The sequence below is a fragment of the Schistocerca gregaria genome, chromosome 2 (genome assembly GCF_023897955.1).
Source record: "Schistocerca gregaria isolate iqSchGreg1 chromosome 2, iqSchGreg1.2, whole genome shotgun sequence".
NCBI classification, from domain to species: domain Eukaryota; kingdom Metazoa; phylum Arthropoda; class Insecta; order Orthoptera; family Acrididae; genus Schistocerca; species Schistocerca gregaria.
This window is the reverse complement of record NC_064921.1, coordinates 810,971,770-810,985,943: the sequence shown is the minus strand read 5'-3', so window position 1 is coordinate 810,985,943 and position 14,174 is coordinate 810,971,770. Positions and strand designations below refer to the sequence as shown.

At 49.9% G+C, this 14,174-nt stretch overlaps 21 non-coding genes across 21 annotated transcripts; 17 read left to right on the top strand and 4 right to left on the bottom strand.

The window, feature by feature from the left end:
* The first annotated feature begins 3,833 nt into the window (after nucleotides 1-3,833).
* On the top strand, nucleotides 3,834-3,907 carry Trnai-aau (transfer RNA isoleucine (anticodon AAU)). Its single transcript has one exon. It is a non-coding gene; the product is annotated as a tRNA-Ile (tRNA).
* A 741-nt stretch (nucleotides 3,908-4,648) lies between these two features.
* On the bottom strand, nucleotides 4,649-4,720 carry Trnag-ucc (transfer RNA glycine (anticodon UCC)). The gene has a single exon. It is a non-coding gene; the product is annotated as a tRNA-Gly (tRNA).
* A 331-nt stretch (nucleotides 4,721-5,051) lies between these two features.
* Nucleotides 5,052-5,122, top strand: Trnag-gcc (transfer RNA glycine (anticodon GCC)). The gene has a single exon. It is a non-coding gene; the product is annotated as a tRNA-Gly (tRNA).
* A 293-nt stretch (nucleotides 5,123-5,415) lies between these two features.
* On the top strand, nucleotides 5,416-5,488 carry Trnam-cau (transfer RNA methionine (anticodon CAU)). The gene has a single exon. It is a non-coding gene; the product is annotated as a tRNA-Met (tRNA).
* Nucleotides 5,489-5,944: 456 nt separating this feature from the next.
* Nucleotides 5,945-6,016, top strand: Trnae-uuc (transfer RNA glutamic acid (anticodon UUC)). Its single transcript has one exon. It is a non-coding gene; the product is annotated as a tRNA-Glu (tRNA).
* A 257-nt stretch (nucleotides 6,017-6,273) lies between these two features.
* Nucleotides 6,274-6,347, top strand: Trnai-aau (transfer RNA isoleucine (anticodon AAU)). The gene has a single exon. It is a non-coding gene; the product is annotated as a tRNA-Ile (tRNA).
* A 741-nt stretch (nucleotides 6,348-7,088) lies between these two features.
* Nucleotides 7,089-7,160, bottom strand: Trnag-ucc (transfer RNA glycine (anticodon UCC)). Its single transcript has one exon. It is a non-coding gene; the product is annotated as a tRNA-Gly (tRNA).
* A 331-nt stretch (nucleotides 7,161-7,491) lies between these two features.
* Trnag-gcc (transfer RNA glycine (anticodon GCC)) lies at nucleotides 7,492-7,562 on the top strand. The gene has a single exon. It is a non-coding gene; the product is annotated as a tRNA-Gly (tRNA).
* A 293-nt stretch (nucleotides 7,563-7,855) lies between these two features.
* Nucleotides 7,856-7,928, top strand: Trnam-cau (transfer RNA methionine (anticodon CAU)). The gene has a single exon. It is a non-coding gene; the product is annotated as a tRNA-Met (tRNA).
* Nucleotides 7,929-8,384: 456 nt separating this feature from the next.
* Trnae-uuc (transfer RNA glutamic acid (anticodon UUC)) lies at nucleotides 8,385-8,456 on the top strand. Its single transcript has one exon. It is a non-coding gene; the product is annotated as a tRNA-Glu (tRNA).
* Nucleotides 8,457-8,713: 257 nt separating this feature from the next.
* Nucleotides 8,714-8,787, top strand: Trnai-aau (transfer RNA isoleucine (anticodon AAU)). The gene has a single exon. It is a non-coding gene; the product is annotated as a tRNA-Ile (tRNA).
* A 731-nt stretch (nucleotides 8,788-9,518) lies between these two features.
* Trnag-ucc (transfer RNA glycine (anticodon UCC)) lies at nucleotides 9,519-9,590 on the bottom strand. The gene has a single exon. It is a non-coding gene; the product is annotated as a tRNA-Gly (tRNA).
* A 331-nt stretch (nucleotides 9,591-9,921) lies between these two features.
* Trnag-gcc (transfer RNA glycine (anticodon GCC)) lies at nucleotides 9,922-9,992 on the top strand. Its single transcript has one exon. It is a non-coding gene; the product is annotated as a tRNA-Gly (tRNA).
* Nucleotides 9,993-10,285: 293 nt separating this feature from the next.
* Nucleotides 10,286-10,358, top strand: Trnam-cau (transfer RNA methionine (anticodon CAU)). The gene has a single exon. It is a non-coding gene; the product is annotated as a tRNA-Met (tRNA).
* A 456-nt stretch (nucleotides 10,359-10,814) lies between these two features.
* On the top strand, nucleotides 10,815-10,886 carry Trnae-uuc (transfer RNA glutamic acid (anticodon UUC)). Its single transcript has one exon. It is a non-coding gene; the product is annotated as a tRNA-Glu (tRNA).
* Nucleotides 10,887-11,143: 257 nt separating this feature from the next.
* Trnai-aau (transfer RNA isoleucine (anticodon AAU)) lies at nucleotides 11,144-11,217 on the top strand. The gene has a single exon. It is a non-coding gene; the product is annotated as a tRNA-Ile (tRNA).
* Nucleotides 11,218-11,958: 741 nt separating this feature from the next.
* Trnag-ucc (transfer RNA glycine (anticodon UCC)) lies at nucleotides 11,959-12,030 on the bottom strand. Its single transcript has one exon. It is a non-coding gene; the product is annotated as a tRNA-Gly (tRNA).
* A 331-nt stretch (nucleotides 12,031-12,361) lies between these two features.
* Nucleotides 12,362-12,432, top strand: Trnag-gcc (transfer RNA glycine (anticodon GCC)). The gene has a single exon. It is a non-coding gene; the product is annotated as a tRNA-Gly (tRNA).
* Nucleotides 12,433-12,725: 293 nt separating this feature from the next.
* On the top strand, nucleotides 12,726-12,798 carry Trnam-cau (transfer RNA methionine (anticodon CAU)). Its single transcript has one exon. It is a non-coding gene; the product is annotated as a tRNA-Met (tRNA).
* A 456-nt stretch (nucleotides 12,799-13,254) lies between these two features.
* Nucleotides 13,255-13,326, top strand: Trnae-uuc (transfer RNA glutamic acid (anticodon UUC)). Its single transcript has one exon. It is a non-coding gene; the product is annotated as a tRNA-Glu (tRNA).
* A 257-nt stretch (nucleotides 13,327-13,583) lies between these two features.
* Nucleotides 13,584-13,657, top strand: Trnai-aau (transfer RNA isoleucine (anticodon AAU)). The gene has a single exon. It is a non-coding gene; the product is annotated as a tRNA-Ile (tRNA).
* Nucleotides 13,658-14,174: the final 517 nt, after the last annotated feature.

Genomic DNA, 14,174 nt, shown 5'->3' with positions numbered 1-14,174 from the left:
TAATATTGGCGGGAGATTTTAACTGTGTACTTAACGCCAAAGATCAGACGCCGCATTTCAATAAATCGATTGAATTAGAACAGATCGTCAAGGATTTACGTTTAGTCGATACGTGGGAGCACAAGTTTGGTACAACACCTGGTTTTACTCACGTCACGAATCATTCAGCGAGTAGATTGGACCGCATTTACGTATCGGACACTCTCAGACAGCGAATTTTACAAACTGAGGTCTGGCCAACCAGTTTCTCCGACCATGCGGCTTATATTTGCACGCTGAATTTGGGGAAACAGGAAACCTACCGAGGCAAAGGACTATGGAAACTAAATGTTGCACATTTAGACGATCCTGAATGCAGAGAAGCCTTCACTCGAGCGTGGAATGAAAGTGAAGCCAAATTCAGTACGTACGGCTCGGCATTGCAATGGTGGCTCGAATGCGCTAAACCGAAAATTCGTAAATCCATGATACAATATCCCCGGAATAAGAACTGGTGGTTTAAGAGAACGATGGAATTTTATTATCAATGTCTTCGAGACTTATATACTCTTGATGCCACTGTGATTGACAACTACCCCCGCATTAAAAGACTGCAAGCAAAAATATTACTTTTGAAACGAAAACAGATGGAAGGTTACAAAATTAGAGGTCGGGTTTCGACTATGGCAAAAGGCGAACAGCCATCCATTTATCACCTGATACGTGAAACTAAACGAGCACGGACAAAGATCTTAACTGAACTACAATCCGAAGACGGCACGATTCTAACTCGGCAACACGATATCAGAGACGCCGTTCAAACTTATTACACTGACTTGATGTCCAATAAACCTACCGACGACGAAGCCCTTGCAGAGTTCCGGAGCAGCTTAACGCACAGGCTTCGCCCTGCGGATGTAGCCGAACTCGTCACCGATGTAACGGAAGATGAACTGGAAGATGTGGTGTTCCACAGTCCAAAAAACAAATCTCCCGGATGTGACGGTCTCCCGGTGGAACTTTATCAAGTCTTCTGGCCACAACTGAAGACAAAGCTGACGGTGCTCTGCAACGAACTTCTCCAACCGGACATGCCCATTCCTCCGCCATTCAGTGAAGGACTTGTGGTCTTACTCCCGAAACGGACGAGCAATAACACCGTCGCAACTTTGCGACCCATTACGTTGCTCAACAGCGACTACAAAATTTTTGCTCGCATTCTCGCAACGAGAATGAAAACTGTGATGCATACCGTCATTGGATCACATCAAACGAGTGTTGGAAAGGACAGAGCTATATATCAGACATTATCAGACTATCGAGATGTGATTTCTGTTGCGGACGCTTGCAAAATCCGATGTGCTATCGTAACTTTAGATTTCGCACAGGCTTTCGACAGAGTGAACCATCCTTACCTTTTCCAGATAATGCAGACTCTGGGTTTTCCTCCGCAGTTCATCAGCATCATACAGAAATTGTTACGGAATAGTACATCCAAACTTGTCGTTAACGGTCAGCCAAGTCGCGCCGTCCCGATAAACAGTTCTGTTAGGCAGGGCTGCCCTATGTCGATGGCGCTGTTTGCCATTGCGATCGAACCGCTGCTAGTCACCTTGACGGAACGTTTACAAGGACTCCACATACACGGGCAGAAGATAGTGTGCCGAGCTTACGCTGATGATGTTACCTTCCTAGCTATGAATGTCAATGAGGTCGAGAGAGGTCTCCTGATCATCTCACAATATGAAAAGGCATCTGGTGCGAAACTGCATTGGACGAAATCAGGGATCATGAACGTTGGGCAAGGCATAGGCGCGATCGGTCATGGCCAGCTTAAAGAGATCACTAGGATGACGTGTCTCGGTGTCGATTTTCGGAACACCATCCGCCACACCATTGCCGCCAATTATAAGCAATTGCTCAACAAAATTCGTGCTTGTGCGAAGTTACATAGCGTCAGGAAATTGGACGAGCTTCAAAAGGTTGAATTGGCCAATATTTATATCACTGCCAAAATCAATTATGTGGCTCAAGTTTTGCCCATCCCCACCGATATAGCCAAATGCATGCTGTCCGCGCTTGGACACTTTGTATGTCGTGGCCAGATCTTTAAAGTTCGATATGACACCTTGACACTCCCAACGCGAGATGGCGGACTCAGTCTCACCGATGTACACAAAAAAGCGAAAGCTCTTTATTTCTGCAAAACTTACAAGCTATGGAAACAGTCACCGACCAGTCTGACCGCTCTTGTCCTGAATGAAATCGCACCGACTGATCTTCAACCGCCAATTGATGTGCACCATATACCGACTGCGCTCTACCACTTCAAGAGTTTTCTCTTAGAGTATAGTTATGTCCATACAACAGTCTCTGAAAAGAATTTGACGACAGTTAAGGCAATCTACAACTCCTTTGTGGCAACTAAATCACGGAATGTTATCGAACAAAAATTTCCAAACTACAACTGGGACGCGACGTGGCAAAACATCCACAGCCCCTACTTACCTTCGCAAGTAAAGGCGACGTGGTACGCTGCCGTCAATAGAAAAATCCCGACGCAGTCCAGGCTTCATGCAATTCATTTGCAGGACTCGCCAATGTGTGTCACGTGTAATCTCATAGACAGCGAAGAACACCGTTTCGTCTGTGGTACCACGAAAGATATATGGGGTTACGCCCGACAGAAACTGTCGAGCATCAAGAGGACCTCACCATCTGCGATAACGTCAGCTGACTTTCTCAACCCTGAAGCAATCCCATTTCCCAGGACAAAGCGGAATGCTGTCAACTGGATAATAGGTCACACAGTGCACTATATTTTTAGTACTGACGATAAGAACAAAGACGATTTCGTTCTATACCTGACCCTGCAGCACAGCATGATCGCACGCGAACGTAACTACAAGGCGACCTTTGCCAACTTTTTAAGCAAGACCATTGGGTGATATGCGATTCGACACTCGACCCGTCAGTCTTGCCATGACGGGGAACGTAATATTTAAAGAACGCCCGAAACTATACCACGAGACATGAATGCATGTTTAACCTTCTTTCGAAGTAAGGCGAAACCGACTATTCGCTACATCATTGAGGAGCAGCAGAGGACAATAACAGACGAAAGATGTGAAGACAACACTAGAGAAAAAAACAAACACTTTTCGTTTTCTTATATTTTGCACCAACAAAGGAGAAGATTCCTTTTTAATCACTTATTTCTTATTTATTTATTTATTAATCCTAACCAGAAAAGGTACTTTAGTTCGACACTGCTTAACATAGTTGATAGTGTCATCATTTTTTTTTGCCGTTAACGCCTCACTCACCTAGAAGAAATGGATTGAGTTCTGGTGGAAGAATGGATCCCTTCTGGAAGATCCTCAAAAAAAAAAAAAAAAAAAAAAAAAAAAGTTCGATCTCGGTGAAAAAAAAAAAAAAAAAAAAAAAAAAGTAGTTAAGGCGTTGGACTGCTAATCCTAAAAAAAAAAAAAAAAAAAAAAAAAAAAAAAAGTGGTAGAGAAAAAAAAAAAAAAAAACTAGTGGCTAGGATACCTGGCTTTCACCCAGGAGGCCCGGGTTCGATTCCCGGTACCGGAATGTAATTTTTTCGGAACAAATCACGACAAGTTTGGACCCTGCGAAATGCTGTTTCACGTCCTCCTCGCGTTATAGCTACTGGTTCATAAGCGTGAGCTGAAAACAGTCGAGAGAAACGGGCACGCAATGAAATTACTACGAGCAGCGGAATAAAGGGAGAAGAGACCCTGGTCCACTGTTGGACTGCTACCATAGAAATGTTACCTGTAAATACGCAGAGCCACTCCCTCTAAGCGCTGGAAGACAGAGTGCACCGAGGCCCGTTAGCTCAGTTGGTTAGAGCGTCGTGCTAATAACGCGAAGGTCGTGGGTTCGATCCCCCCACGGGCCACTTCGATTTTACTACTTCAAAAAGGCAACGCCGATTTCCCCGGGCAAGTATGGTGACAAAGAAATCGTCACATTGTGTGGGAGCTGATAGGGGACCCGAAAGCGACTTGTCGGGACGCGCTAAAACACTTCACAGGTCACAGCACGCTGAACACACAGTTTGTCGTCCGATCACCGCTACTGCGCGACGCTGGGCGTTGTCAGTGCTTGGGCGGGTGACCGCCTGCGAACACAGGGCGCTGCCGACAGTTTCAATTCGTATTTCTCTTTTCTCGTCGGTTTCGGAGCTGCAGCGCTATTCGGTCTAGGGCACTGGCGCCACGTTTTGCCTCTCGGTATGCCAAGTCGCGCCGTGCGGCCACAGTGAAATGAAGGAGCGTGTTGTAAAATTTTCAACAAAGAAAAAAAGAAATGTGCTAGTAATAAAACTGAATTTGTCTGACAGAACATGTAAAATCACACAATGCACGATAACAGGCAGCAGGTCTTTACTTGAGGCATAAGTAATGTTGTGCCCGCCTCGCCATACCTCTCTCAGTCGTTTCGCGTGCTTGTCCTTCTGATATAGGCCGATTGGAGAGCGTCAGCTCTCGCGTCAGCCGAGCAAAGTCGAGACAAGTCGAGACTCAAGCGGAATCGACGCACACAATATAGGGTGGCCTGCAGCCAGTAAGAGGAGGAAAGAAACATTAATTTAATGACGCGTGGCAAAAGTACTCATACGCAGAAGTAAAACGCAGGCTGCGGTGGCCGGGAATCGAACCCGGATCAACTGCTTGGAAGGCAACTATGCTGACCATTACACCACCACCGCACGGTTTTCTTCCGCGCACGCCGCGCTGTGTCTGCTTCCCGCCTGTCGGCGGCGGCTGAAGGTGGTCGCAGCAGCAGGCGCATTACGGGGTAGGCGAGCGCATCCAGACAGCGTCTCTACGCACATTTCGCGTCCTTTGGCAAGAGTCGTCGCGTGCGTGCGCCGCAACACTACTTAGACGATCGCGTTCGGGCGTCATTTTTAAGCAGTGCAGCGCAGGATTCAGCGTTTGTAGCATTCTCTCGAGAGGATGCCACGGCGCTGGACGGCAGTCCCACTTTCCCTTCAGACGTCTGCCGCGGAGAGCACAAGGAAGCTGCAAACTAGCTGAGCATCGGTGGTTCAGTGGTAGAATGCTCGCCTGCCACGCGGGCGGCCCGGGTTCGATTCCCGGCCGATGCATCATTTTGTTTTTTCCCCGATAGTGGAGCTGCGTGTCCTTCGCACTCGAAGTGCGTGGGCCACGAGAATGAACCGCGGGATTCCGTGTGGAAACAACCAAACACGCAGCGCGCACGTCTTCTCGTTTGGACTCCTGCGTGCTATTGTGCATACTGGCGTCGGCCTATCATCGCAAGTTGCCTGCAGCGCCGGGAATGCACGTGTAGTAACAGAAAAAATGAGCCAGCAAGTGCAGACTCTCTACCACTAGTATTTGCTACTTGCCGAGATACCAGAAGGTTTGGCCATCACGTGCCTCGGTAGCGCAGTAGGCAGCGCGTAAGTCTCATAATCTTAAGGTCGTGAGTTCGATCCTCACTCGGGGCATTTAATTTACTTCCGTTCACAGCTAAATTGACGGCTCTGGGGTTGCGAAGGAGCAAAACAGCTTGTAGTTTGTTATCCATAAGGCTTCAACAACTCAGCGTGAAAATGCTTACTTCCCGTTATTACTACTTGCAGTTCTTTTGTGAAATTTTCAAGAAAAAATGTACTAGTAATAAAACTGAATTTCGTATGATATAACATGTAAAGTCACACAGTGTATGACCTGCTATATAATGACAGGCTGCAGGTCTTTACTTGCGAAATAAGTAAATAAATATTACTACTCACAGCTTTGCTTTTCCTCCTACCCCTGTAACAACGAGGCCAAAAGCAACGGACTGTGACTTTTGCCATGCGCGCCTCGGCATGGGAGAGCGAAAAGATGCTCGCAAACAGGGAAAGTGCGACACGGAAAGCCAGTGGAGGGGGTGTAAACCCCAAAAATAAGCGTGCGCGTCCGGTGTGGTCTAGTGGCTAGGATACCTGGCTTTCACCCAGGAGGCCCGGGTTCGATTCCCGGTACCGGAATGTAATTTTTTCGGAACAAATCACGACAAGTTTGGACCCTGCGAAATGCTGTTTCACGTCCTCCTCGCGTTATAGCTACTGGTTCATAAGCGTGAGCTGAAAACAGTCGAGAGAAACGGGCACGCAATGAAATTACTACGAGCAGCGGAATAAAGGGAGAAGAGACCCTGGTCCACTGTTGGACTGCTACCATAGAAATGTTACCTGTAAATACGCAGAGCCACTCCCTCTAAGCGCTGGAAGACAGAGTGCACCGAGGCCCGTTAGCTCAGTTGGTTAGAGCGTCGTGCTAATAACGCGAAGGTCGTGGGTTCGATCCCCCCACGGGCCACTTCGATTTTACTACTTCAAAAAGGCAACGCCGATTTCCCCGGGCAAGTATGGTGACAAAGAAATCGTCACATTGTGTGGGAGCTGATAGGGGACCCGAAAGCGACTTGTCGGGACGCGCTAAAACACTTCACAGGTCACAGCACGCTGAACACACAGTTTGTCGTCCGATCACCGCTACTGCGCGACGCTGGGCGTTGTCAGTGCTTGGGCGGGTGACCGCCTGCGAACACAGGGCGCTGCCGACAGTTTCAATTCGTATTTCTCTTTTCTCGTCGGTTTCGGAGCTGCAGCGCTATTCGGTCTAGGGCACTGGCGCCACGTTTTGCCTCTCGGTATGCCAAGTCGCGCCGTGCGGCCACAGTGAAATGAAGGAGCGTGTTGTAAAATTTTCAACAAAGAAAAAAAGAAATGTGCTAGTAATAAAACTGAATTTGTCTGACAGAACATGTAAAATCACACAATGCACGATAACAGGCAGCAGGTCTTTACTTGAGGCATAAGTAATGTTGTGCCCGCCTCGCCATACCTCTCTCAGTCGTTTCGCGTGCTTGTCCTTCTGATATAGGCCGATTGGAGAGCGTCAGCTCTCGCGTCAGCCGAGCAAAGTCGAGACAAGTCGAGACTCAAGCGGAATCGACGCACACAATATAGGGTGGCCTGCAGCCAGTAAGAGGAGGAAAGAAACATTAATTTAATGACGCGTGGCAAAAGTACTCATACGCAGAAGTAAAACGCAGGCTGCGGTGGCCGGGAATCGAACCCGGATCAACTGCTTGGAAGGCAACTATGCTGACCATTACACCACCACCGCACGGTTTTCTTCCGCGCACGCCGCGCTGTGTCTGCTTCCCGCCTGTCGGCGGCGGCTGAAGGTGGTCGCAGCAGCAGGCGCATTACGGGGTAGGCGAGCGCATCCAGACAGCGTCTCTACGCACATTTCGCGTCCTTTGGCAAGAGTCGTCGCGTGCGTGCGCCGCAACACTACTTAGACGATCGCGTTCGGGCGTCATTTTTAAGCAGTGCAGCGCAGGATTCAGCGTTTGTAGCATTCTCTCGAGAGGATGCCACGGCGCTGGACGGCAGTCCCACTTTCCCTTCAGACGTCTGCCGCGGAGAGCACAAGGAAGCTGCAAACTAGCTGAGCATCGGTGGTTCAGTGGTAGAATGCTCGCCTGCCACGCGGGCGGCCCGGGTTCGATTCCCGGCCGATGCATCATTTTGTTTTTTCCCCGATAGTGGAGCTGCGTGTCCTTCGCACTCGAAGTGCGTGGGCCACGAGAATGAACCGCGGGATTCCGTGTGGAAACAACCAAACACGCAGCGCGCACGTCTTCTCGTTTGGACTCCTGCGTGCTATTGTGCATACTGGCGTCGGCCTATCATCGCAAGTTGCCTGCAGCGCCGGGAATGCACGTGTAGTAACAGAAAAAATGAGCCAGCAAGTGCAGACTCTCTACCACTAGTATTTGCTACTTGCCGAGATACCAGAAGGTTTGGCCATCACGTGCCTCGGTAGCGCAGTAGGCAGCGCGTAAGTCTCATAATCTTAAGGTCGTGAGTTCGATCCTCACTCGGGGCATTTAATTTACTTCCGTTCACAGCTAAATTGACGGCTCTGGGGTTGCGAAGGAGCAAAACAGCTTGTAGTTTGTTATCCATAAGGCTTCAACAACTCAGCGTGAAAATGCTTACTTCCCGTTATTACTACTTGCAGTTCTTTTGTGAAATTTTCAAGAAAAAATGTACTAGTAATAAAACTGAATTTCGTATGATATAACATGTAAAGTCACACAGTGTATGACCTGCTATATAATGACAGGCTGCAGGTCTTTACTTGCGAAATAAGTAAATAAATATTACTACTCACAGCTTTGCTTTTCCTCCTACCCCTGTAACAACGAGGCCAAAAGCAACGGACTGTGACTTTTGCCATGCGCGCCTCGGCATGGGAGAGCGAAAAGATGCTCGCAAACAGGGAAAGTGCGACACGGAAAGCCAGTGGAGGGGGTGTAAACCCCAAACATAAGCGTGCGCGTCCGGTGTGGTCTAGTGGCTAGGATACCTGGCTTTCACCCAGGAGGCCCGGGTTCGATTCCCGGTACCGGAATGTAATTTTTTCGGAACAAATCACGACAAGTTTGGACCCTGCGAAATGCTGTTTCACGTCCTCCTCGCGTTATAGCTACTGGTTCATAAGCGTGAGCTGAAAACAGTCGAGAGAAACGGGCACGCAATGAAATTACTACGAGCAGCGGAATAAAGGGAGAAGAGACCCTGGTCCACTGTTGGACTGCTACCATAGAAATGTTACCTGTAAATACGCAGAGCCACTCCCTCTAAGCGCTGGAAGACAGAGTGCACCGAGGCCCGTTAGCTCAGTTGGTTAGAGCGTCGTGCTAATAACGCGAAGGTCGTGGGTTCGATCCCCCCACGGGCCACTTCGATTTTACTACTTCAAAAAGGCAACGCCGATTTCCCCGGGCAAGTATGGTGACAAAGAAATCGTCACATTGTGTGGGAGCTGATAGGGGACCCGAAAGCGACTTGTCGGGACGCGCTAAAACACTTCACAGGTCACAGCACGCTGAACACACAGTTTGTCGTCCGATCACCGCTACTGCGCGACGCTGGGCGTTGTCAGTGCTTGGGCGGGTGACCGCCTGCGAACACAGGGCGCTGCCGACAGTTTCAATTCGTATTTCTCTTTTCTCGTCGGTTTCGGAGCTGCAGCGCTATTCGGTCTAGGGCACTGGCGCCACGTTTTGCCTCTCGGTATGCCAAGTCGCGCCGTGCGGCCACAGTGAAATGAAGGAGCGTGTTGTAAAATTTTCAACAAAGAAAAAAAGAAATGTGCTAGTAATAAAACTGAATTTGTCTGACAGAACATGTAAAATCACACAATGCACGATAACAGGCAGCAGGTCTTTACTTGAGGCATAAGTAATGTTGTGCCCGCCTCGCCATACCTCTCTCAGTCGTTTCGCGTGCTTGTCCTTCTGATATAGGCCGATTGGAGAGCGTCAGCTCTCGCGTCAGCCGAGACAAGTCGAGACTCAAGCGGAATCGACGCACACAATATAGGGTGGCCTGCAGCCAGTAAGAGGAGGAAAGAAACATTAATTTAATGACGCGTGGCAAAAGTACTCATACGCAGAAGTAAAACGCAGGCTGCGGTGGCCGGGAATCGAACCCGGATCAACTGCTTGGAAGGCAACTATGCTGACCATTACACCACCACCGCACGGTTTTCTTCCGCGCACGCCGCGCTGTGTCTGCTTCCCGCCTGTCGGCGGCGGCTGAAGGTGGTCGCAGCAGCAGGCGCATTACGGGGTAGGCGAGCGCATCCAGACAGCGTCTCTACGCACATTTCGCGTCCTTTGGCAAGAGTCGTCGCGTGCGTGCGCCGCAACACTACTTAGACGATCGCGTTCGGGCGTCATTTTTAAGCAGTGCAGCGCAGGATTCAGCGTTTGTAGCATTCTCTCGAGAGGATGCCACGGCGCTGGACGGCAGTCCCACTTTCCCTTCAGACGTCTGCCGCGGAAAGCACAAGGAAGCTGCAAACTAGCTGAGCATCGGTGGTTCAGTGGTAGAATGCTCGCCTGCCACGCGGGCGGCCCGGGTTCGATTCCCGGCCGATGCATCATTTTGTTTTTTCCCCGATAGTGGAGCTGCGTGTCCTTCGCACTCGAAGTGCGTGGGCCACGAGAATGAACCGCGGGATTCCGTGTGGAAACAACCAAACACGCAGCGCGCACGTCTTCTCGTTTGGACTCCTGCGTGCTATTGTGCATACTGGCGTCGGCCTATCATCGCAAGTTGCCTGCAGCGCCGGGAATGCACGTGTAGTAACAGAAAAAATGAGCCAGCAAGTGCAGACTCTCTACCACTAGTATTTGCTACTTGCCGAGATACCAGAAGGTTTGGCCATCACGTGCCTCGGTAGCGCAGTAGGCAGCGCGTAAGTCTCATAATCTTAAGGTCGTGAGTTCGATCCTCACCCGGGGCATTTAATTTACTTCCGTTCACAGCTAAATTGACGGCTCTGGGGTTGCGAAGGAGCAAAACAGCTTGTAGTTTGTTATCCATAAGGCTTCAACAACTCAGCGTGAAAATGCTTACTTCCCGTTATTACTACTTGCAGTTCTTTTGTGAAATTTTCAAGAAAAAATGTACTAGTAATAAAACTGAATTTCGTATGATATAACATGTAAAGTCACACAGTGTATGACCTGCTATATAATGACAGGCTGCAGGTCTTTACTTGCGAAATAAGTAAATAAATATTACTACTCACAGCTTTGCTTTTCCTCCTACCCCTGTAACAACGAGGCCAAAAGCAACGGACTGTGACTTTTGCCATGCGCGCCTCGGCATGGGAGAGCGAAAAGATGCTCGCAAACAGGGAAAGTGCGACACGGAAAGCCAGTGGAGGGGGTGTAAACCCCAAAAATAAGCGTGCGCGTCCGGTGTGGTCTAGTGGCTAGGATACCTGGCTTTCACCCAGGAGGCCCGGGTTCGATTCCCGGTACCGGAATGTAATTTTTTCGGAACAAATCACGACAAGTTTGGACCCTGCGAAATGCTGTTTCACGTCCTCCTCGCGTTATAGCTACTGGTTCATAAACGTGAGCTGAAAACAGTCGAGAGAAACGGGCACGCAATGAAATTACTACGAGCAGCGGAATAAAGGGAGAAGAGACCCTGGTCCACTGTTGGACTGCTACCATAGAAATGTTACCTGTAAATACGCAGAGCCACTCCGTCTAAGCGCTGGAAGACGGAGTGCACCGAGGCCCGTTAGCTCAGTTGGTTAGAGCGTCGTGCTAATAACGCGAAGGTCGTGGGTTCGATCCCCCCACGGGCCACTTCGATTTTACTACTTCAAAAAGGCAACGCCGATTTCCCCGGGCAAGTATGGTGACAAAGAAATCGTCACATTGTGTGGGAGCTGATAGGGGACCCGAAAGCGACTTGTCGGGACGCGCTAAAACACTTCACAGGTCACAGCACGCTGAACACACAGTTTGTCGTCCGATCACCGCTACTGCGCGACGCTGGGCGTTGTCAGTGCTTGGGCGGGTGACCGCCTGCGAACACAGGGCGCTGCCGACAGTTTCAATTCGTATTTCTCTTTTCTCGTCGGTTTCGGAGCTGCAGCGCTATTCGGTCTAGGGCACTGGCGCCACGTTTTGCCTCTCGGTATGCCAAGTCGCGCCGTGCGGCCACAGTGAAATGAAGGAGCGTGTTGTAAAATTTTCAACAAAGAAAAAAAGAAATGTGCTAGTAATAAAACTGAATTTGTCTGACAGAACATGTAAAATCACACAATGCACGATAACAGGCAGCAGGTCTTTACTTGAGGCATAAGTAATGTTGTGCCCGCCTCGCCATACCTCTCTCAGTCGTTTCGCGTGCTTGTCCTTCTGATATAGGCCGATTGGAGAGCGTCAGCTCTCGCGTCAGCCGAGCAAAGTCGAGACAAGTCGAGACTCAAGCGGAATCGACGCACACAATATAGGGTGGCCTGCAGCCAGTAAGAGGAGGAAAGAAACATTAATTTAATGACGCGTGGCAAAAGTACTCATACGCAGAAGTAAAACGCAGGCTGCGGTGGCCGGGAATCGAACCCGGATCAACTGCTTGGAAGGCAACTATGCTGACCATTACACCACCACCGCACGGTTTTCTTCCGCGCACGCCGCGCTGTGTCTGCTTCCCGCCTGTCGGCGGCGGCTGAAGGTGGTCGCAGCAGCAGGCGCATTACGGGGTAGGCGAGCGCATCCAGACAGCGTCTCTACGCACATTTCGCGTCCTTTGGCAAGAGTCGTCGCGTGCGTGCGCCGCAACACTACTTAGACGATCGCGTTCGGGCGTCATTTTTAAGCAGTGCAGCGCAGGATTCAGCGTTTGTAGCATTCTCTCGAGAGGATGCCACGGCGCTGGACGGCAGTCCCACTTTCCCTTCAGACGTCTGCCGCGGAGAGCACAAGGAAGCTGCAAACTAGCTGAGCATCGGTGGTTCAGTGGTAGAATGCTCGCCTGCCACGCGGGCGGCCCGGGTTCGATTCCCGGCCGATGCATCATTTTGTTTTTTCCCCGATAGTGGAGCTGCGTGTCCTTCGCACTCGAAGTGCGTGGGCCACGAGAATGAACCGCGGGATTCCGTGTGGAAACAACCAAACACGCAGCGCGCACGTCTTCTCGTTTGGACTCCTGCGTGCTATTGTGCATACTGGCGTCGGCCTATCATCGCAAGTTGCCTGCAGCGCCGGGAATGCACGTGTAGTAACAGAAAAAATGAGCCAGCAAGTGCAGACTCTCTACCACTAGTATTTGCTACTTGCCGAGATACCAGAAGGTTTGGCCATCACGTGCCTCGGTAGCGCAGTAGGCAGCGCGTAAGTCTCATAATCTTAAGGTCGTGAGTTCGATCCTCACTCGGGGCATTTAATTTACTTCCGTTCACAGCTAAATTGACGGCTCTGGGGTTGCGAAGGAGCAAAACAGCTTGTAGTTTGTTATCCATAAGGCTTCAACAACTCAGCGTGAAAATGCTTACTTCCCGTTATTACTACTTGCAGTTCTTTTGTGAAATTTTCAAGAAAAAATGTACTAGTAATAAAACTGAATTTCGTATGATATAACATGTAAAGTCACACAGTGTATGACCTGCTATATAATGACAGGCTGCAGGTCTTTACTTGCGAAATAAGTAAATAAATATTACTACTCACAGCTTTGCTTTTCCTCCTACCCCTGTAACAACGAGGCCAAAAGCAACGGACTGTGACTTTTGCCATGCGCGCCTCGGCATGGGAGAGCGAAAAGATGCTCGCAAACAGGGAAAGTGCGACACGGAAAGCCAGTGGAGGGGGTGTAAACCCCAAACATAAGCGTGCGCGTCCGGTGTGGTCTAGTGGCTAGGATACCTGGCTTTCACCCAGGAGGCCCGGGTTCGATTCCCGGTACCGGAATGTAATTTTTTCGGAACAAATCACGACAAGTTTGGACCCTGCGAAATGCTGTTTCACGTCCTCCTCGCGTTATAGCTACTGGTTCATAAGCGTGAGCTGAAAACAGTCGAGAGAAACGGGCACGCAATGAAATTACTACGAGCAGCGGAATAAAGGGAGAAGAGACCCTGGTCCACTGTTGGACTGCTACCATAGAAATGTTACCTGTAAATACGCAGAGCCACTCCCTCTAAGCGCTGGAAGACAGAGTGCACCGAGGCCCGTTAGCTCAGTTGGTTAGAGCGTCGTGCTAATAACGCGAAGGTCGTGGGTTCGATCCCCCCACGGGCCACTTCGATTTTACTACTTCAAAAAGGCAACGCCGATTTCCCCGGGCAAGTATGGTGACAAAGAAATCGTCACATTGTGTGGGAGCTGATAGGGGACCCGAAAGCGACTTGTCGGGACGCGCTAAAACACTTCACAGGTCACAGCACGCTGAACACACAGTTTGTCGTCCGATCACCGCTACTGCGCGACGCTGGGCGTTGTCAGTGCTTGGGCGGGTGACCGCCTGCGAACACAGGGCGCTGCCGACAGTTTCAATTCGTATTTCTCTTTTCTCGTCGGTTTCGGAGCTGCAGCGCTATTCGGTCTAGGGCACTGGCGCCACGTTTTGCCTCTCGGTATGCCAAGTCGCGCCGTGCGGCCACAGTGAAATGAAGGAGCGTGTTGTAAAATTTTCAACAAAGAAAAAAAGAAATGTGCTAGTAATAAAACTGAATTTGTCTGACAGAACATGTAAAATCACACAATGCACGATAACAGGCAGCAGGTCTTTACTTGAGGCATAAGTAATGTTGTGCCCG